Genomic DNA, 21,613 nt, shown 5'->3' on the forward strand with positions numbered 1-21,613 from the left:
TTAGTCCCAAAGGCTGCCAGCAGTCAGGTGCTTCAGTTACGGGGTGAATCTCAGCCCTCCCTTACCCAAAGTGATGGATGCAAAAGGTCACATTGACACTGCAAAAAGGAAAAATGAGTCCCCAGGCTACGTGAGCTGTCAGCTTAGGTGTTTAGTCTGAACTGGTCTCAGGGTGTTGTTGACCCTTAGAAAGCAACTCAGTCTCTGGGACTTGGGAGAGGGGAGCTGGGAAATAGTTGATGTCACCCTTCTCTCAGTGGGGTTTTAATCCCATCATCTGAGAGATCGTTTCTCTCGCTGCCTTCAGTGACCTTGGTGCTCTCTGTCACCTTGTCCTGCTACCTCAGGAACGGAATACAATGCAGGAATCGGGTCATAGGTGTCCTAAGAACATATGAATGGACACATATTGGTGATCTCAGTTATTTAATGAGACCTACTCATGTTTCATCACCATAGAGTGAGGTCAAATCTTCTTTTGATTTTAGCGTACAAAAAGCCTTTTCTTGATGCTGTAATTATATTATTTATTCCATACCCTTCATGCAATGAGTGACTTCTGCTAGTCTGCTTTTTGCATGATTTCCCTTTAGAGCTAAAACAGTTGGGATAGTGAAAAACATATTACTTGTCACCTCCCACCCCCCAATATTGGCACGGCGTGCAAAGTACGAAAGCAAAAACATTCACACATGCAGCGTTCTATCACAGTGAGTCTACTTGGACTCCTCTTTTAATAAAATCCAGGTGATTCCATGTGATTCTACCTTTGCAACACAGCATGTGCTCAGGCTGAATGCATTGTGTTTTGCAGACACCACGGGAGAAGCCTGGTGGAGAGGGGCTTGCGGATGAGAGCGAGAGAAAACTACATTTACAGTAAATAAAAGCATCACGCACAGAGGATCTCTCAACTCGGTGACCTTTGAATTTGCAAGGACACATGGCCTAGACAGGTAAGGGAATTACATTACTCATTATTTTAAGGTGGTTTTGTGCTGTGAAGCATGCTCGTACAAGGAAAGAGCAGTTTGCAAAACTGTGTTTAAAAAGAACTGGATTTGTCAGCCATGACAAACAGCTAGGGGAAGATTTAAATAAAATAATAGGTGTTTTTTGCCTTTAATGTCTATAATTAGTTAATGCAGCGTAAAAACGAGCACATCATTACTCTTCCTCTCTCCACTGTAGGAAAAAAAAAATCAACAAAGAGAAAACATGCAAACCCAGTATTTTTTAGCTTGTCTTTTAAGAGCTTAGCTCCTGTTTAGTATGTGTTTAGTAACGATGCATTCAAATGAATAATTTAGACATTTGATGACAACTTTTCAAGAGCAGTTTTATCAATGTCAGACAGCTTCCTGTTTTTTACCATAGAAACACAAGATAGAAACTACCACTGCCATTATTAGTTTTGGCTCATCTTCCTGCTGTTTTGATAGGAAAGCCCCATGTTAATTTTTTCTTTTAGTGAATTGGCATCGGTACTTTTAGAACTTCCTGATTGTAATTGCTGAATCAAATATATTACCATAAAAGAAAAAAAAATCCCCTGCCTTGCACCAGCACTGCTAGACCTGCAAAGCCAGACACTCCTGGGAAATGTTAGAATTTGCACTGTCTTAATTTTGCAGGTTATTACTTCTGTGTTCTAAGGCACAGACAGTCACCTTACAGGTACTGACAGGCTTGCTTACAACAGACCCAGTGATGCCACATTTACTCACAGAATGCTGGAAGAGGGAACCATCCCCACTCAGCAAGCAGTTTCCTTTGTTCACGGTACTTTTGGTGGCACTTGTGTGAGGAAAGATTATTTTAAGGACTTTTATGTTCATGCTGCACACAATTGCTCCACATTCTGGTGCTCACACCGACAGCCTCACAGGGGTTAGCTTTAAATAAAGGAGTGTCTGTCCCTTCCTGTTATGGTCTATGGATCTAGCAGGTGTAAGGAGTTCAGCTTACCCTGCATGAAACAGCTAAAGGCAAAACAGGCTCCAAACCTTGTAGGAATTTTTCCCATCCCTGTAGGTTTTTTCAGGTTGTAGCTTACTATTTTGTTTTGTTAGGAAAGGATATTTAAAGTAAAAACTTTGAAATCAAGAGATCAGCTAAAAATATCACTAAGCATTTAGTATTCCCTCCCACATGCTCATGGAGATTTTTTCCAGCTTTTTCTTTGGACCTTATTGATTCCTGTTATGAACATAATCTTATGTAGGTACACACCCTGTATAAAGTGCCAAGCTGCACAGTGTTCTGTTGGATTCAGTAATAGACTTAAATTTAGCAATTTTCTGATTGGAAATAATGCCATTATTCATGTGCCCTTGTACCAACTCCCAAGCTGCTGCCTGGCTCTCTTGACAATATGACGTTCCTGATGCACATTATCTCAGAGGTCAGTGCAGAAGGAAAGGTGTTACACAACACTCAAGAACAAATCCTCCAAGGAGGAGGTCTCAGATAGGCACAAAAATGTTATATACCAATCTTGGCACAATATCTGCTGGGTCCTTACTCACTTTAAATATATGCAGTGCTCCCTGACTGGCTGTTACTTACAGCTGAGACATCAGCACTGGCTCAGTACACACAGTATAGTCATTGGGACAGCTGGCCACAAGAATGGAGAAGAGCTGTTTAGCTCATGGGCTAAACTGGGGGAAGATGAGCTTATTCTTGTTTTTTGAGGTTGTATAGAAGTTTTTCTTATAGCTTATGTTACTTTGTGAGCAACCTGCAAAGGCAACTAAAGACAGCAATCTAAATCCACAAGCAGCCAAGCAGAAGCAGTCAGTTTGTATTCAGACTTTTGTTTCCCTGTCAGATCTAATTTTAGGGTTTTGGGTCCAGTTGCTCACTGACTTGATTGCTCTATCTGAAAGCTATACAAAGACTTCAGAGTGTTGTGAAAAAGCAAAGGCTAGATCCTCATCAGCCCAGGTGTGAGCACAGAGTAAACTGGGGGTAGGAGAGACATCCTTAGAGCAGCCTGGGAACCAGGACACAGCTTGGCCTGCCTTCCTCCTGCCTCCCTGAGCTACAGCCCAGGCACAAGTCAAGGCTGACACTGCCCAGGTGCAAAGGGAAAAGCTGTACAGCTGCAAACAGCTGGCACAGCCTGGGACGAGGATCCATCAGCTCAGGAGCAAAAATGGGGACGTGAGCACCTTCAGGCTCTGCCCTGCCCAGCCTTGCAGCTGCAGCTTGGAGCCTCTTCATTTAGGGGCTTGCATGTAATTGAGCACAAAAGCTGTGAGGACCTGGAGATTAAAATGTTTGATTTGCTTGAGGAGAAAGGACATACTGAAACAAACCAGGGCCTGTGATGAGATCTTGTTTACCAGGCAACAGTAGGGCTGGAAATCAATACACCAAAATTGCTGTGACCAGAAATTAGACTCACTTAGTGAACAAAATTCATTAAAACAAGCTATGCCTCAAATCACACCTTTTACATGACTGATTTAACACTGTTAAACACTTCCTTCTTGCTTTCTCCCAGAATGACCTTTTTAGAGCAAAACATTGGTAGAAAGTCACTTGTAAAAATTATGAAGTAGAACATAATAAAAAAATGTCAGTCTTCTATGAGGCACTTGCTAATAAAGGCTTTAATTAAAATGTTGTTGAAAAACATAAAAGACAATCTAAATACCACAGATGTGTCCAGCAAGTCACTTGTGCACCATCTTTAGCAATTTCTTTTAAGAACTTTTGATGGGTTCTCTTTATATTAAAACTTGCTTTATTCCTTTCCCCTTAAACATCAGTTGCCCCACACTTGGACTGGCCATAATCTGACTAAATAGGTTTTAAAGATTTTCTTACCAGGAGTTACTCTGTAAAAGTGAACTGAAGTTGAAGGAAGAAGCTTTGTGAATCAGAGATGCAGCAGACACAATAGCAGGAGTGTGTGAAATTGTAGATCAAGGGGAGAGACAGGAGCTGGTGACTGGATTACTAATAGAATTGGGAGAGAACCACAAAGTATCAGTATCTAATAAAGCCCTTGCATCTCTTATGCTAATGTGCCTTTCTTCAGAAAAAGGGCAGAAAGCACCAAGACCCTGCTAGCAGAAATTGGCATTGTGCTGCTGACTAATAGCACCTCTGGCTAATTTAGGCAAGATTAAAATAAGCCTGATAAAAGCAGCAAAAAGAAAGATTTGTGTCACTTGTATCTTCCCTTCAAACTGATATTCTTGGGATGGCAAAGGAGAGCTGGCAGGACCACCAGTTTGTGGTACAAGCATCTGGCGTGTGTGCTGTATGCAGGTTTTTATGAAGCACAATTTGGGGGCTAACACTTCTTTTCTTTCTTTTTCTCTCAACCTCTCCATCCAAACAGAAATATCCTCCAGCTATCCCAGAAAAAATAGTTGTAGTACATCTATATGTAGATGGTGGAGAAAAGGAGCTTCAGTCTCTGATGTATTGGTGGCACTCAGCAGAAAATGAGAACTGTCTTTTCTCTCCTGAATCCTCACCCACGAACTCAGCTTTCACCCTGAGCACGTGGTGTGTGGTGCACAAACCTGCCGAGCCCTTAAGCACACCTATATAATAAGATGTTCATTGCCAGCAGATTAAAATTCTGTTTAACACCTATTTGCCCACACAGAGCTGAGCAGGTCTCATTAGCACTCTGCTGTGCTGGCCCATAGACCCAGGAGCTGATAGCAGTTATTTATACTTTTAGAAAGTAGGTATAAACCACAGAAATTACTACAGCTGTGCTTAGACTGGGATGTAGAAATTACTTCAAGGTAGACTGGCCTGACACCATGATCATCAGTCCTTTATTAAAAACTTTTCATGCCTTCTCTCAGTGGATTTCTTTCAGGCAAACTCCTTTCTCCACAGGCAGTCCCACACAGCATTGACTCCTCTCTTCTGCATGACCAGCTAACCCCAAGCTGTCCCTTATCCAGCCACCTAACCCTGTCTGTCCTTCACAGAGCATCTTACCTTATCTGCCCCTTGCACAACCACATGTCCCTTCCTCCTCACATCACAGCCAGCAGACTCTGGGTCCCAAGCTCCATCTCAATTTCAAGCAGCTAACCCACTCTTTTATAAAGCCCATCCTCATTGGACAGGCATGGCTGTTTTCACTCCTCAGTAATCAGTACAGTTGTAATTCATTGGGGAAGACTGCCTTCAGCACTACCTTTACAAACCATCCTCCCACCCTGGGAGACAAAGGTTGTGTTGGCTCACTCTGTGGTGCTGGGTGCCCCAGGATTTAGGATATGAGACTGGATAAGGGATATGCAGGGCACACACAGCAGGGAGAAAACAAGTGGTTCACTTGACTCCAGAAGCCAGGAGATGCTATAGGATCCTATGGTCTGGCCATGGCCCTGGGCAGAATCCAACAGTGATAGGCAAGTCCTCTGAGTTGCATCAAAAGAAAGATTTTGTTAGGAAGAAACCCTCTTCTGGCATGGAAATCATGCTTTTACTATTATTAAATATTAATTTTAAAAAATCAATAGTAATGGGGCTTTTAATTTCTGGAGGCACCGAGGTCCAGAGCTATAGAGCTACAATAGCTGACTTTCATTGCAACTGGTTGCAGACTGGGATTTTAAGAGCCCCATTCTTTGTACAGATCTTTCTTTCCAGGAATTCAAAGAAAAATGAAAACTAAGTTGCATTTGAAGCTTGACTGGGAGCTGCTCATCTGCACGTCCCACACGTTTGGTAGACAGGATATTGTGTTACATTTGTATTTTGCCTTTCTGAGTTAAACAATAGCACATCTTCCCTAGGAAACCAACAGTATTCAACTAGGTGCTGAATTACAAGTGACATTGAAGAACCTGGTTTTGCAAGGAAAAAAATACGAAAAAATTGCATTGATTCAAGTTACCAGCTTAAAATTATTTGTTCAAATTTCATCTGCTGCAGTGAAAGCCCCCATAAAACCAACCTACAGTAGAAAGTGTATGTATATAATTTGCATAGCTGCCATTCAGAGCCAGACAGGGTAGGAAATAAGAGGTTGCATGCTATTCAAGCTCTAACCCCAAGCCTCAACTCCTTCCACAGTCTCAGCACAGCTGGAGGTTTTTTTGCTAAATTTGTCATCAGTGTAGCAAGGAACAACCAAGAAAGATGGAAAGAACATAATTAGACTTCAGGCTTGGTATCTCAGGGGTGGGAGCAGAGCAGCTCGCCACCCCTTTGGAACTAAAAGGTGATCTCAAGACATATCATAAACCCAGCCAAAAATAAAAGAGATGTCACTAAATGATTGCATTTGTATTTAGGATAGTTAAAAAGACAGAACTGTATTCATTTGCACTGTTGAGAGAGAGAGAGAGTTTAAACTGTCTGAGAGTTTTAATTTGAAACTGAAATGCTGTATTCTGGTCTGTTTCATGAATGTCCATAAATGCTGCACTTCTAGGAGATTAAAAAAAAAAAGGGTGGTGAAATATAACAAAGCTTTTTGCAATATTTTCAGTTAAGTGATGCTTCAGGGGTAGTGAGGTTATGGTACATTTTCTGAAGGGTGGATTAACATTGGACAGGACTTCCCACGAATGCCAAATCTATTCTAGATTATTGAAGCATAACTTCATGTTTTGGAAAAGAAAAAAGCAGTCCATCTTGAAAATTTCTCCTATTCATCCTTTAGTTTCTCAAAAAACCCACTTCATTTAGGGTGGTTTTTCTAAAGTGGATATTGAAAAAAATGCTTCTCTGATGTGAGGATCCTCAGTTTCTCATGAAATCAATATTGTGTATTAGTTGTCCTCTCCATCTCTGAGAAAAAATCAAGTCATAAATCTTTCTGGCATCTCTATTCATTCCCCTGATTACACCATATAATGCTGAGGAACAAAACAAGCTTTTTTTTTTTTTTTGCTAAATTACATGTCTGGAGAGACTTGTGAGGGGGACTGTGTAGCTGTGGAGATAAAGCCTCTAACTCCACATTAATATATAGTCAGAAAGAAAAGAAATTGGAACAGCCATGAAATACGGAGTACAAGATACACCTTGCATTAGTATTTCTGAGCTGAAGGAATGGGCTATCAAGATTTAGGTGGCATAATATTCTGAATTCTATTTTAAAAGCATCATTATCATCAGAGAACACTTAATATAAATCCTTCCTACGGATTCCCTGCAGGAATAAGGTGGCCTAGCTAACAAAGCCTTGATTTATTCAATACAACATACTCCATTTTCCTATGAAATGTAGACAAGGCACCTGCTTCTACCATCTCCATGGCTCAGCTGCCACTGCACAAATATTCCTTTATATCCAAGGAGTACCTGGGCACTACCACATGCCCTGACGTACAAAGGTCTCCATTCACACGCCTCACAAGAAAGAGCAAACAAGGACACCACAACTACTGAGCACACAGGAACTTGTTCAGCTCCAGCAGACACAGCATTTCCCACCCCCTGCCAGGATTTGCACATAGCAACGCCTTAGCAGGCACGTGAAGGAAGCCAAAACAAGAGCAGGATTTGCTGCCTTAGCTCTTCCATTTGCAGATTTGCAGGAGGGAAGGGAGACAAACAGGGTCCTTGCAACCCATAACCTGTAAAACCAGTGTCAGTGCACTTTTACCTGTGCCCCAGGGAGATTTTTGCTTCTCGTTTATCAATCCTGCCTCATGAAAACACTGTGCCATAAACACATGTCAATCTCTCAGTCATTAAATGCTGTCACTAGAAGCATGAATGCCCCTTTGACCCATGAAATGCCTACAGACTGGGGCACACCACATGGCTGGGACAATCCAGGAGATCTGGATCTGGCCTGTGCTGTGGGCTCCTGCTGGCAATGCCCATCAGGGGCAGTCTTTGGGGTGATCTAAAATAGCAGGTCTATAGACTGAGCAGGTCTTATTTATCAGCATCCCGGTGGGTGCCGACCCGCTGGCAAATTCCAGCCCTAAATTAGGCACACAAGGAGCCCTGCTGAGGTCAGGGAGACTGCTCAGCTGAGCAAGGCTTACGCACAAGAACTGCAACACAAGCTCCTGCTAATTGCAGTGAGAGCAGACTTGGCCCCAAGGAAAGGATGTACCAAAAACATCCAAGAGGATTCTCTCTGTCCTTGTGTGAATTCACCTGTGGACTACACGCCAAGCATAGATGTGTACTAGGACTGAGAGACAGAGAAGCTTGAGTGGCATCCAGGCAATATCCCTATCATGCAGTACACTGATTATCCTCCTAGATCCAGCCCACTGTGTTACAGCCCTGCTTCAAACCAGTGTTTTACATTAGCACAACGATTTTTCCAAAGCAGACTTCCCAGTGACCGTGCACCAAAACCTACTTCATGAAAGAAGTTGTGATGCTGGTTCTGGTGCAGCAATCAGAAACCCAACAGGGAGAGGAATGCAGCTCAGGCAGCGTAACTCAGAATTACATTGCTGCAAGACATCTACTCTTTAGTGTGTGACTCTGATCAGATCATAAACAGCACTCACTGAAGAGTAACCTCCAGACACTCACCAGTGAATCTCTAAATGCACACGTTGCCACCACAATCAGGCTGAAGACACAGAGGGGTTTGGTACTCTCATTACAGATTAGAACAATGGATCACTTCCATTCCCACAGCTTTCACAACCTGGCTATAAGAAAATAAATTGCAGCGTAGGGAACCGGTGAGTTACAGTCTGTGTTTAAAAGAGGAGGAGATGGCAAATAGCTGTGTGTGAAGTTTAGTGCTTTATGAAACCCTTCCCTGTTTTTCTATAAACAATTACAAATAAAATAGCAGCCTGTTTTAACACAGCCCAAACCCAGCCCCTCTGTGATAAGGATTTAAAGACGCTTAAACCTAGTTTGTAAGCAGCTTCATTTCTGATTAGGATTAAAAAGTACCCTGAGTATTAATCCTGCAATCTTCAGTAAGCTTAAAAGAAAGGGAAATATATAGTCAAAAATTCTTCACTAACCAATCAACCAACCAACATTAGTGTCAGGATTGCTACGAAATTGCTTTCTACATGTCTGCGATAATTCAATTATCGTTTGTGCTTGCGAAGGAACATGAAGTGTTGGTTACTGCGGGACAATACTTTCCCAGCTCCCTTTGGAAACCATTTGTGCTATTAAATCATTTATTCCCAGCACTGTGTTCAGCTGACAGTCCCATACATCAGCTCATCCTGAAGAAAAGATCTATATAAAGTCTTTGAGCGGCTCTTCCCCAGCACAGGACGCTCGTGTCTTGTCTGCGGCCAAGACATCGGTACAATACAGCACCGCCTTCTTCGGTTTTATCAAACCTTAAGGAAGGCTGGTAATTTCCATTTCCCCCCTCAACATCCAGACCTACTTTCCTTTAAAAACTCTGATCCTGCATCCCTTTCCACCCCCTCGTACACGGCAGTTTCTATAATCATCGCCTTATATAAGAGACCCAGAACCGGGAGCGGTTATTTATCCATGTTTGCGTGCCCTCGCTTTCTCCCCGGAGAGCACCAAAATAACCTAACAGGTCCCCATTTGGTACCTGTGGGCTGGCATACCCTTGTAATCAGTGGTGCCCGCTGTCACCCTAAGGGGAACGATGCTGGGGCCAGAGAAAAAGGGTTCATGCTGAAGGTGTCATACAGGGTCCTTGCTCTGGTGCTGTTTTTCCAAATATTCAACTCCACTCGTGTGCTACACAGCAAGTAATGGGGTACCCAGCTCTGCCAGTGCTCTGGGTTTGCACAAAGGGAGGCATTCAGGAAAGCAGGAGAGAGCATCCACAGTCCCAGAGCCAGTGCAGCAGACAAACCTGCACCCACCCAGAGAGTCAGGCTTCTGGCTTGGCCCTGGTGCAGCTTTTATCGTTGGCCTGTTTATTTTCAGGTGGCCCTGTTGCAGCATTGTGACTCAGCTGGTTTCTAACTGACCTGGCAGGTTTTTACTGCTCTTCTGTCCTGCTTGCTGGCAGAACAACAAAGTCTGGGGGATTTATGTGCCCCAACACCCACGCAGGAGCTGTGAGAGAAGCCTCCTCCCAAGGAGAGGAAGTTTTTGCTGACAGATGCCTCTGTTTGAAGTGTCCATGTGTATTTAGGCCCTGATCCATCGGAGCATGGGAGCACTCAGCCTTAGGCACATCCATATTGCTGTCACCAGGCTATGTAAAGTTAGGTGGGTATTTAAGTCTTTCCTGGGCTTAAAGCTTCAGTTTATTGTCCTGGCAGCTCTTGTAGCCTGTAGTGCTCTAGGTTGATGATTTACAGAGCAGCTAAAGAAGAAAGTTTGCAGCATGCACATATTTCTGCAGTGAAAAAGCACAGGATAACTTGTTTGATCCATTTTGGGGGAGGGCTTTTACAAGCAAACAGGCATTTACCCTTTTTATTAGGCATTTCAGCCACAAAATTTATGACCTCAGTGCAGTTTTGCCCTGTGCAGAGCACCTGTAGGCAGGAGCTGCTGCAGAAGTTAGTGGTGCATGGACTATAAATGCCTGTTAGACAATGTACAGGGTGCTGGGGTTAGCAGCAGCTTCACTGGGATAGACACATCCCACATTCAGTCACTGTTTCAACCCACTCCTTGTCTTCCCAATTTGGTTCCTGCCAAGCTCTCCACTGACTCCGTTACTTTGAGGGAAGCAGATGGTAACTAGTGGTATTGCAGAAGTCCCCCAGAAACTGGGGAAGTTTCTAATGGGCCCAGACAAATTTGACAAAAAAACTAGTCCTGAAGAAATACTTTTCTTCTTTAAACAAACAAATAGTTTGGTTTTATTGGGAAAAAATCTCAACTTATTATCAGCATACAGATTTTTTAGTGCAAACCAGCACATCAGCTTGAGCTTTGTGTGGCTGGTACCCTCCATCATCTTTGTTCTTCTGCCAAACCATTTCTTCAGTGAGCTGCTCTAGTCTGGTGCCCTCAAAAGCTGATTGTCCCTGCCACTTTCCAGACCACCTTCCTTCTGTTTCTCCTTCATTTCTGCAGAAGTGAACTCCAGACTGTACAATCCAAATTAAAAGACTTAATTTTTATAACTTGTCAGCCAGACAAAATTAGTTTTGCTGATGAGGGAAATCCGCTTGTTTGCTGGATGGGAGACGGAAAGTAGCTGTGCCAGCTTGGGGAATCGTACTCAGCCAGGACTGGAAATAGCAGCACTCAGCCTCAGAGTTCATCAGTGAGCCACTTCTTCAGTAAAATCACCCAAACAATTTCCTGATGCTTCCCTAATCACGCCTCTCTGAAATTCTTCTCCCCCCTCACCCGTTGATTTGGAAAAGTAAGTCCCTTTTTCCCCTCTTCAGAAACTCCATTGCTTTACTGACAGGGTGAAAATGGACATTATGGTTCTTGACTGTCTTATTCACTCATCTTCCACAGTGATGGCATACAGCAACGATCAGTAAATACAAGTTTTTAAATTTGAAATGTAAGGCTACCTGGTATCATCATCACCTCTATCTGTGTTATAATAATGCTTGGTTTTCACCTGACCTTTAGAAATCATCAGATTCAATTACTCGTAGCATTTGCTGAAGATCCTCCAGGGATCTCACCATAAACTGTATTCTACATGTACTGTATTCTACAAATAGATATGACAACACTAATCAGCAAATTCAATGACAGTGATCATTCCTGCAGAGATACTTAAACATCTGATTGAGCTGGTACGTTGGATCTCTGCAGCCTTCAGCTTCAGCCTGCAGAGCCACTGCTCTCGTGCATAGGAAACGCTGACCTTGCAAGCAGGCACCTGTAGGTTACTGAAAATGTCTGGTAAAAGAAGGGGTAAAAAAAGCCTGATGTCTCCAAGCAAATGGACATTGATGGATGGCTACTCCAGTCCCTTCATTAATGTTCTGCTCTCATATTGCCACCCATTTGACTTTACACAGTTATTCCCAGATGGAGCAGGTCTGGACACTTCCTAACACTCTTCCTCAGGCATGGGAGACCATCACTATCCCAGCACCAAGATGCTGCCTCCCTCCAGGCAGTCATTGCCAGGTACTCCTAAGGCTATTCCTCCTTGAGATATATTCCATAGCCTACTCAACAGCCATTTTGCAGTGGATAGGGACTAGATCTTCTCCCATCTCCACCCTCATTGATTGCCCTGTCAAGCTGCAGTAGAATAATACTTGCCAAAACCCCAGATCATCAGCTGGCTGCTCCTGTGACTGTGCTCCACACACAGTTGCCTGCACAGTGTGGTTAGATCAAAAATGCAGGGCAGGAAGGGCAGGATCAGCAGAACTATAAGGCTGGAAGGTACAAAAGACCTTCTTCTACAGGTCCAGGAAAGCCTGGTTCCTCTGTTTTTCTGGTCATGGGGCAAAGGAGACCATCGTTGGGGCCAGGCTTACAGTGCAAAAGGCTGGAGAGGCCTGAGGCCATGGCTCTGCTGGAAGGTCAGCCAAATGAGCACTGAGCCATGTCCTGCACTCACAGCCAATGTCACCTTCATTTGGCCTCGTCCTCCAGCCATTCATTGGGAGCAGGTGCTGCAGGAGAAGGGCAGCACGGAGGCGAGAGGTGCAACTGCATCCTCCACCACAAGCTGTTATTTTGACAGCTCTATTACAGTCATATAGAAACAACTCCTGGGAAGTGTAAAGCACTATAAAAAAACAGGCAGGGAAATCATCTGTCCTGCAATATGCCAGCTTTCACTGCAGAAGAGAATGGGATGCCAATGAAGATCTGCAATGGGTTCTTTCCCTGCTCTTTCTTTGGCCACAGTTGGTTATTGTTCACTCCCAAACCATTATTTCTCCTCTTAAGTCTGTGTGGTTGACACATCTGATGTTAATTTCATAGCAGCCCTCTCCCCCAGAAGATTAATTTATTTTTCTTACAAGCATGAAGGTCTCAGCCCCAGCTGAGGTGAAGGGATGAACAGCCCTTTCTCAAGCTGCCTTTCTTAGGGAAAAGCCAAAGATGTTTATCCCAGGAATCACTAGCTGTGCTCAGAGTTAAGGTGTGACTCTGCATCCACATAAATCAGTACAGATTGTGGAAATACCACAGTGATTTCCTACCCCAGGGGCCATTGACACAAAATCCAAGCTGCTGCTTGCTGTGCATGTCCATGTCAGGATTTCAATGAGGGATTTTAGGAATGCAGATGCATTTCTGAGTTTAATGAAGTGTCAGATCCTGTACAGACCAAGGTTTCTCTCATATGAAAACACAGCAGCCCTCAGAAGAGCATGAGACTTCTGGAATCACCTCTGCTACAGCAAATAGAGTTGTGCACTCAGCCTGGTACCAACTGCAGCAGCCCTGCTGGGACCCCAGCCACGTGTTCCCACTGCTCTGCTCCTTCCAGAGCCTGCAGCATCACCTGGAGGGCTTGGTCACCAGGAGAGGTCTTTGCTCTGCACACCTGTGGGTGCTGGGAATGCATCTTCCTAATCCAAGAACACGCCAAGAGCAGATACACCCAGCCACTTCAGAACCAAAAATTCAGTATAAAGTCTCTTTTTTTTTTCTAATCACACATAGTGCTTGGTAGCAACACCATCTGATAACCCAGCATAAACAATCCTGCTCATTTGTGTTGCCTCGTTGGCGTTCTCCATAGAGACACACACACAAGTTTTCTCTTTATATGCCACTCCTCCCACCTTGGGGAAGAAAATTAGAAGTGCTGATGGAGGATCTCCAGTCACATTTCCTTCCAACTTTTGGTGGCATCAGCTCAACAGTGGCAGTTTGTAAGGCAAAACAAATGGCTTGTGAAGCGAGTGTGTGTTATGCGGCCCTACCCAGAAGAAATGCCTGTCAGGTATTCCAGAAATTCGTTGTGACTTTGGTTTTTGTTTGACAAGAGCTATGCTGCAAAGTTTAGCTTTCACCCCCATTACTGCAAATTATTCCCCTTTTCTCTTAGGCAGTGCACTGCAAATTGGTGCTGCACTCTCAATCAGCATCACCCTTCTGTCAAGGGAATGCCTTCAAGGGCCTCACTCTTGAAGCTTCTTCACTTCACTCAGGGCACCTGGGACTTCTTGTGGAGGAGCCCTTGCAGCAAAAGGAAAGTTTTCAGCCTGAGGAGCAACACCCAAGTGCTGCTGGCAGGAGAATCCTCACTGGCAGCTTAGAGGAGCTATAACTACCACATAGACTGACATAGCCACCCTCTTTCTTCCCTCTACAAACCAATGATACCATGAAACACTTGCACAGGAGATCAGGTGTAGGAAGTAACATTGCATCCTACTGTAGCAGCTCTGGATTCCAGCAGAATGTGATCTGAGTTGGAAACAAAACACAATTTCATTCATTTGTACCCTCATTTATTTAAAAACCACATGGCTTGGACATTATCCCAGGAACAGCCCTTGTCCCTTCCTTGCCTTTTTTGTCCACATGTTTCTAAGGCAGCACCAGTCCTCTAGGGCCACAGGCTTAGCTGGAGCTTTGTGGGATGCTCATAGCAGATATTAGTATTACTATATTAATATTGTAAGAACTACAAATAATGCCTTTTGCTTTCTCCCTTCCCCCTCTCCTGTGCCCTCTGTCATGGATATCATGGCATTGTTCTGAACCTCTACACAGCACCTCTTGTGTCTGGGAGTGGTTACAGGAAAAAATCAAGACAAGACAGATATTTCAGCCATGGAACACCAAGGAGAATTTCATTTGTCATGAGCTGGAGTAATTAAAAGTAATTTTTGCATGTTTTGGATGCTGACTTTGGTCAGAGCATGAGCTGTGCAAAATGCTTATTTTTATAGTTTTGACGTAAATCATGGAATGTTTTCTTTCTTAATTTGGAACACTTGCCCCAAATGTTCCAAGTCTCTGTAGATAAGTCCAGGCCCTTTTCTTCCTCACGACATCCATCCATCCATTAAAGACCCAGGGTTGGCCCAAGTTGTTTAGCTGAACTGAACAAGGACCAAGGCATCTTTTAAAAATGGTAACTTCCAACAGTCTTGATAGACCACTGATTCCAAGTAAGATGCAGAGTTTTTCTATCTAAAATCTGCCTTCTTCTTTGCAGAAGTGCCATGGGTCATTTGCTTAATAAAACAAACCCAGCCTCCTCTCCCAAGCCCGGCACAAACACAAAAATAATTTCCTTGGTTATATTTTTCTCTGGGGATGTTTAAACTGTCAGCTTTGCTGAGCTACATTCTCCCCTCTCATTCTTTCTCATGGGGGATGTCCTGTCACAGGGGACTCGGTGCAAAGTCATATTTTGAAATTTTCCAGAGGATTTAATTTTATTGCATGTATAAAAGACTTGCAAAATCTTTCTCTTTTGAAATGATCGTGTTCTATCAATAGTTGCTAGAGCTGGAGTCGTTCAGCTTCAGCAAACAATGCAAAATATAAGAAGCAAACACTTCTGATCCCAGGATACATGGATGTACCATTTTTCAGATCCCTCACTGTCTCAGAGTACAGGCACATGATCATTGGCTCACTCACACTGAGATCCATTTGAAATTATCCCATGTGATTGGAATCAGTGTTGAACGAGGAGCTCTCTGTTTCCAGTTGTATCTTCTCTTATCCATGGAAAGTCCTACTTGGCCAACAACAATAAACTTTGGAAATGATCACACACATCCTGAAACCTCTACAAGTGAACGTGGGAAAAGCAGAAGCTTTAGTTTTGCTTTAACCTAGGACACTGGCTAAGAATCAATTACTGTAATGGATAACAATGCAAAAATGTGAACCCACAGGGCCTGTCTCATTTGGATACACATTTGAGAGTTTCTCACATTTGCAGTTTCAGCTGTCCTCCTCTGCAGCCACCCACAGCCAGAAGTAATGGTAGGAGATCACTGCCAGCACCCTCACATTGAGACTTGGGCTCAGTGTTTAACATCCATGATAACCCATCAGTTAAAATCCACTGAAATGAACTCTCAAAACACTTGAAATGATTAATAATTAAAAGCTGCCTAGATAGGAATGTAACATGCCAAAATGTTGGCTAGCACAGGCAACTTGGCACAACAATTTGCATTACAGCCTTTTCATCAGTTACAATAAACAAGTGTGGTAGAATCTCTCCTCTGCTATTAAATTAATATGCTTTTTTTTTTTTTTTTTTTGGCTCATATATGGCAGGAATATCTTTGTGGAAATAGGAAGGGTCTTGGCAGACCTGTGCCTAAACTGTGTGTTGATGCCTGTGCTTCTTGCCTTACAAGTCTCCTGTAGGGAGAGCAGGGATTTAGCCCAAATGCAGCCACCATGATCACGAGTGCCTGGCTGTCAGCGTGCCTGGATGGGCTCCATCTGCAATCAAAGCCACAGTGTGGCTCCCATAGAAAGCTGCCTGGGAAATGGATGTGTTTTATTGTAAGATGAGTCCTGCTCCCGGTGTAACTTGTGGCAAATTGCAATTTTGCCAGGAAAAGCAGGATCAGGCACTGTTGGCTGATACCTGTATTTCTGCTGGTAAGGAATGCTAGCCAGAAAGCCCAAAATGGTTGTATAGAAACATCCTCCAACTAGTTTTCCCCTCATTTTATATAAATACTGCGTGCTTTAAATCAATTACCTGTCTTCTACAGCTCCCTGTGTTAGTGGTTTTGTGGCCTTCACTGATTTAGGGTTGCTAACTCTGATTTTACTGCAGGTGCTATGATGTTTATTGATTTTTTTGGAAGTACAAAACAGTTTCCATTTCACAGCTCAGGAATGATCCCATATCTGCTGCTGGTCAAGGTAGATTGCAAGCATGCAACTGGTAACTGCTATAAGCACCAGTAATATTAGTGGGGATGATTCTTATAATTACAAATGAAAAGGAATTTTTTATTTAAAGGAGGCTTTCTGAATGTCCCAGTTTAGGTTTGGAGTGGGTGGGAGTACAAAGGAAGAAACCAATTCCTGCCCTACTCGACACTAGTGCTCCATCACCCTGCAGTGTACACACCACACTGATTTACACCATACTGACACTTAGCATCCCTACAAACCTGGTCCCAATTCTGAGGACTGTTGTAAGAAATTAATTTGAGTGGCTGATACCGAATTCGGAACCTCCAGCACTTGCATTTCTCCAGGCATCCCCACCATCTGCATCCATGATGCTGCTGGGCTGCTGAAAGACAACGTGGTTTGGACCAGATCCTCCTCCTGGCTCGGGGCAAGCACAGCATTATTTTCATTCCACTATCTGAAGGAGGCAGATCTGGTGGCAATTTAAGAATCATACATTATCACAGGCTATGAAAAGAACAATTTATGCCCTTGAGCATTTCTCAGATCTTTCAGCAAAATCAGACATCTAAAGGAAAAACGTAGTTCTTTGGAGAGCCACAGGGATGAGTAATGCACCCAAGAGGAGCTGGGGTTCAGACATGAAGGGATTAGCTTGATCCACCAGTGTGGTTTTGTCATCTCAGACAGACCCAGGCACATCATGTTTTGTAACAGCCATCTGGATGTGAAAATGGGAAGATGGGAGCTTGTTCTATGGCTCTGGTTTGCCTTCCCATGGGCCATAAATCACCTTGGGCTTTTGCAGAGGGCTGCCATTTGTGCTGGGAGCTTGCACCACTCCTGTTTCTCTCTGACACACGGTGCCATGGACTGCAACAAGCCTCGGTGCCTGCAGCTCTGAAAGTGGGGAAATACTCCAGGAACACCTCACCCAGTGTGATCACAATCGTCCAGAATGTGTTTGGGCTGGGGTGGAACCTGCTGCTCTGCTGGGTATTTGTCAAGCAGTCCATATATAAAATTCCCAGTGCTCCCTCAGCATCTCGTTGCTTTCATCATGCAAGGAGTCACTAAAATAACTTTGCCTCAGTTGGCATTCACCTTCTGCTAGGATAACCTCTTCCCCCCAAAAAGCAACCCCAAAGCTGCCCATTAATTGCTACAGCACTGACAATTCCTACAGCAATGGAGGGATCTATCTGCAGCTCCCTGAGCATGTGACACTGGGAAATCACCATTAAATACTTGACCTAAGGCAAATCCAAGATGATCTAATTATTAAAAAATAAAATAAATACTGCTCTCCCTCCCTGCCTTACAGGAACAATACCACCCTGAATCTGTGTGAACGCAGGATTTCCAGTTCATCTCCCTCACTGAACATTTGATAGTTCATTTAAAAGAAAGAAAAAAACCAAACAGAGGAGAGGGTTCCCTCGTGGAATGTAAGACCTCCAAAGGACTTTTGGCAGCATCTGGAGATATTATTAAGTTTTCAGACTAGGTATGCATAGCACAATAATTAGGTCCCCTGAAGAGACCCCAGTAATTGATGGAATTTCATGACATCTATTATGAAAGTATGAAATGGCTCTTCATAAAAAACAGTAATGGATTTTTTCACTCTTTATTCCACATAGGCTAAAAAAATCAATATTAATACCTGGCTAGTGAATTCTGACACTTAAAGAAGTTTGTGGCACAAAGAGCTCACAACACTGGGTACTAATTGCTGTGGAGCTAACGAGAGCACCATGATATGTGCATTGGATTAGACAGACTGCTCAAGAAATACCCTTTGTCTTTCTTTAAGAAATATTGAGGAACTTGTCTTCTGGAACAAAAAGCTGCAAGTGTTATTTTGTAGAGCTGGTTCTTTACTTCTGGCAATGCTCCAGAGTGCTGAAAAACCAAGTGAAGAAATAGGACGTGCACTGTGCATCGGCGTTGCAAACAGAGATCAAACATGCATTTTGGGACTGAGCTGAAAGCAGCCACTCGGGCAGAGGGCATGAGTGGGATTCCAGGGACCACAGGATCTGCCTGATGATTGTCCTCTGCTGGGGACAGCCAGGCTGCCCCTTGTTTCCTCCAGCCTGCTGTCTGCTGAGGCTGCTGCAGAGCGGCAGCTAGTGCCAGCAGATGGGAAAGGCTGCGAAAATGAAAGTGCAACCCGAGGGGAAGGCAGCAACCTGCAGGAGGAATCAGTTTGTATAGAAACAAACTCCTCATTTCACATGCAGGTCATGTGCTGGTTTTCATACAACTGTTTTTAAGGTGGTGCTGTGTTTTGACAAAGAGGGCTTTGCTGCAACGATCTCTGCTTGCAAGTGATTGGAATATGGATAAAAAGAGATTTTAACTCTATTAACTACATGAAGCAAGATAATGATAATTGTGTTAAATTCACCGTAACCCATAATGAAGAAGGGCCAATTAAACTCCAAGATTTTTACCACTGTGTGTAACATCACCAAACTCCTGCCCCTGTGCCTTGGACCTCATCTGGCACCACTGGCATCTCAGTATGAGAGTACAGGTAAGGAGCTGCAGCTTTCCTCCAATAGTTGAGAACAGCAGTATTTCCAGAGAGAGAGAAGATAATTTCCCTCTCATTAGTTACCTTGACACAAGAAAGTTATCACAGCTCCCCAGTCTGTCACTGGTCCGAGGGAACAGGAATATGGGTTTTAAATTATGGCAATAGAAAACAGTTGCTTTTTATGGAAAGGGAGAGCGAACGCCCAAAGCTGGATTTCCTCAGGGAAAAGCAGAGCAATTATTTTGTTGCTACCAAGGCGATACCAGGGTGTTTTCTTCCTATTTCTAGACCCCTAATATAATAAAAGGAGCTAATAGCAGCAAGATGTAGGAGACACGCACTGGTGAACGCTCTAATGCACCGAGCTGAATCAGGTCCTGTGCCAGAGAGGCAGCACAGCCTTTTCTCAGCAGGGCAGAGCAGAGGCCTGGGGTGCCACAGCACAGTGGCACTGGACGGCCTGTGACATCTGCACCACCCCCAGCCCTGCCCATGGGTCCCCAGCCCTGCTTCCAGCCCAGCACTTCCGCAGGAGAAGGAAAACCACTCCTGGGGAGCAGAAAGGGCTCTCCAGCCGGGCCTGGCAGCTGCCTGCAGGTTTCTGAGCATGGTACAGAAGACAGCAGTGGCATGAAGGGGCTCTGTGGTCGCTTCCAGCCCATAAATCAGGGCAGCAAACAGCTCTGCTGACGGCCGGGCTGCGGTCTCGGGCTTAACGATCAGAGGGAGCACTCTGCGGTAGCAAAGTGAAAGCAGAGTGTAATATTTATTTACTGAAAGGAGCACAGGCTGTTTCCTACTTCTTCAAGTCCTTTCTCATCAGGAGAGGCTTTTCACCTAGCTCGAGGAACTGAGCTCTGTGCTGAGATCATTGCACTCTTGGATGGAAATCGTGGCACGCCACAGCCACTGCCTCCTCCTCGCTGGAGCTCTGTCTCCAGCTGTTTCCCCGAGGCTGACAGGCTGCACTCCATGAGTCAGAAATGCATCTTACCACAGGCTTTACAGCCTGGGTCTGCTTCCAGCCAGGGAGTTCATCTGCTCCACTCAGCTGGTGGTGAGCTGCAAGAGCACTTGGGTTGAGTTTATTTATTGCTGAGGGCTCCTGGGATGCCACAATTTTACTGATTTACACCCTTGGAGAGAGGTGACTCGTTTTCTGGGAGATATCCCATATGGCTGAATCACCATTCAGGGTTACTTTACTGACCCTGGCAATTAAGAGGACATTAGAAAGCCTTTCCAAGGGGAATCACAGCCTTGGGGTGATCACATGTGAAAGTACCCTCCCGGGGGAAGAAAACCCTCGAAAAAAAGAACATTATACTAAGAGCAACAGATCTTAAGGCCAGGAGATGCTGTGAGATCATCTGGTCTGGCCTGTCCATCACAGTCCCCTCTGTTGCATCCACACCGACCACATAGTGCAAGTACCTGCTGTGGCACCATCCCATGCAGTGCATCATCTCCTCTTCCTGTCAGTGCTTACAATCCATCATCTCTGCTATATGTATGCAGAAAGAAAATAAAGATTTTGGTGTGTCTCTAATTCTCCTGCCTCCAGCTTCCATGTGGCAGCTGGTGTTCTGCCTTTTCACCAGTCTCTGGTGGTTTTCCTGTGAAGCCCAGCTTTCAGCTATTGGTCGATAGCCCAGGGACTGTACAGGGCCAGTTTTTCTCTGTATTTTCCTGAAAATGTGGTACAAAACCTGGACAAGTTGTTTCCCATCTGCAACCTCTTTCCCAGCTGAAGGCAAAGTTGCCAGCTAAATTTCACCTTTCCCAACAACAGTTTGATTCACACCTTCCCCCACCCCTTTTTTTTCCCTCTTTTTAAATTATTTGATCCCCCTTGTCCAGCCCATAATCACTTATTGAACAGGCCAATTATCCCACAGCAGCTCATGACACTAATTGCATTACAGTTCTCCGCAGTGGAAGTTGCCAAGCTCTCCTGCCCATCAGCCAGGCTTCCTCCATTGATGCAGCAGCAGGCTTTACATTTCTTCTCTTCAGGTTCATCAGGTTGGCTTCAATTTGTTCTAAATTAGAGCTTGGCTGCTTAAAGCCCTTCTACCTGGAGGGGAATTCAGCCTTGAGGATTAGCACCTCTTACCACAGTCTTCCCACCATATTTTGCAACCTACCATTCCAAAAACCCCAGCCCTATAAAATCATATGGATTATATAGCAGCTAATAGATAACCTCTAATATTTTCTTCTTTACTTTCTGCAGGCTGAACACTTGGATTTCTCATTTCTTCAGTGTTTTTTTCCCTCAGATTCTGCTTTTGATCATGCTACCCCCATGACAGTGATCCTGAGGAACTTGTAAACTGAACATCTAAACCGTCCCACTTTGAAAATACAATGGAACTATACTTGGGGAAGCCC

General features: G+C 44.1%; 1 long non-coding RNA gene across 1 annotated transcript in view; it reads left to right on the plus strand.

The window, feature by feature from the left end:
* The first annotated feature begins 653 nt into the window (after positions 1 to 653).
* LOC148224135 (uncharacterized) overlaps positions 654 to 21,613 on the plus strand; it is a 141,497-nt gene continuing 120,537 nt past the window's right edge. The window contains exons 1-2 of the long non-coding RNA XR_015802049.1: positions 654 to 710; positions 815 to 956. This is a non-coding gene — a long non-coding RNA (uncharacterized LOC148224135). The remainder of the gene's footprint in view (positions 711 to 814; positions 957 to 21,613) is intronic.

Source organism: Sturnus vulgaris, chromosome 3 (genome assembly GCF_052056855.1).
Source record: "Sturnus vulgaris isolate bStuVul1 chromosome 3, bStuVul1.hap1, whole genome shotgun sequence".
Taxonomy (NCBI): domain Eukaryota; kingdom Metazoa; phylum Chordata; class Aves; order Passeriformes; family Sturnidae; genus Sturnus; species Sturnus vulgaris.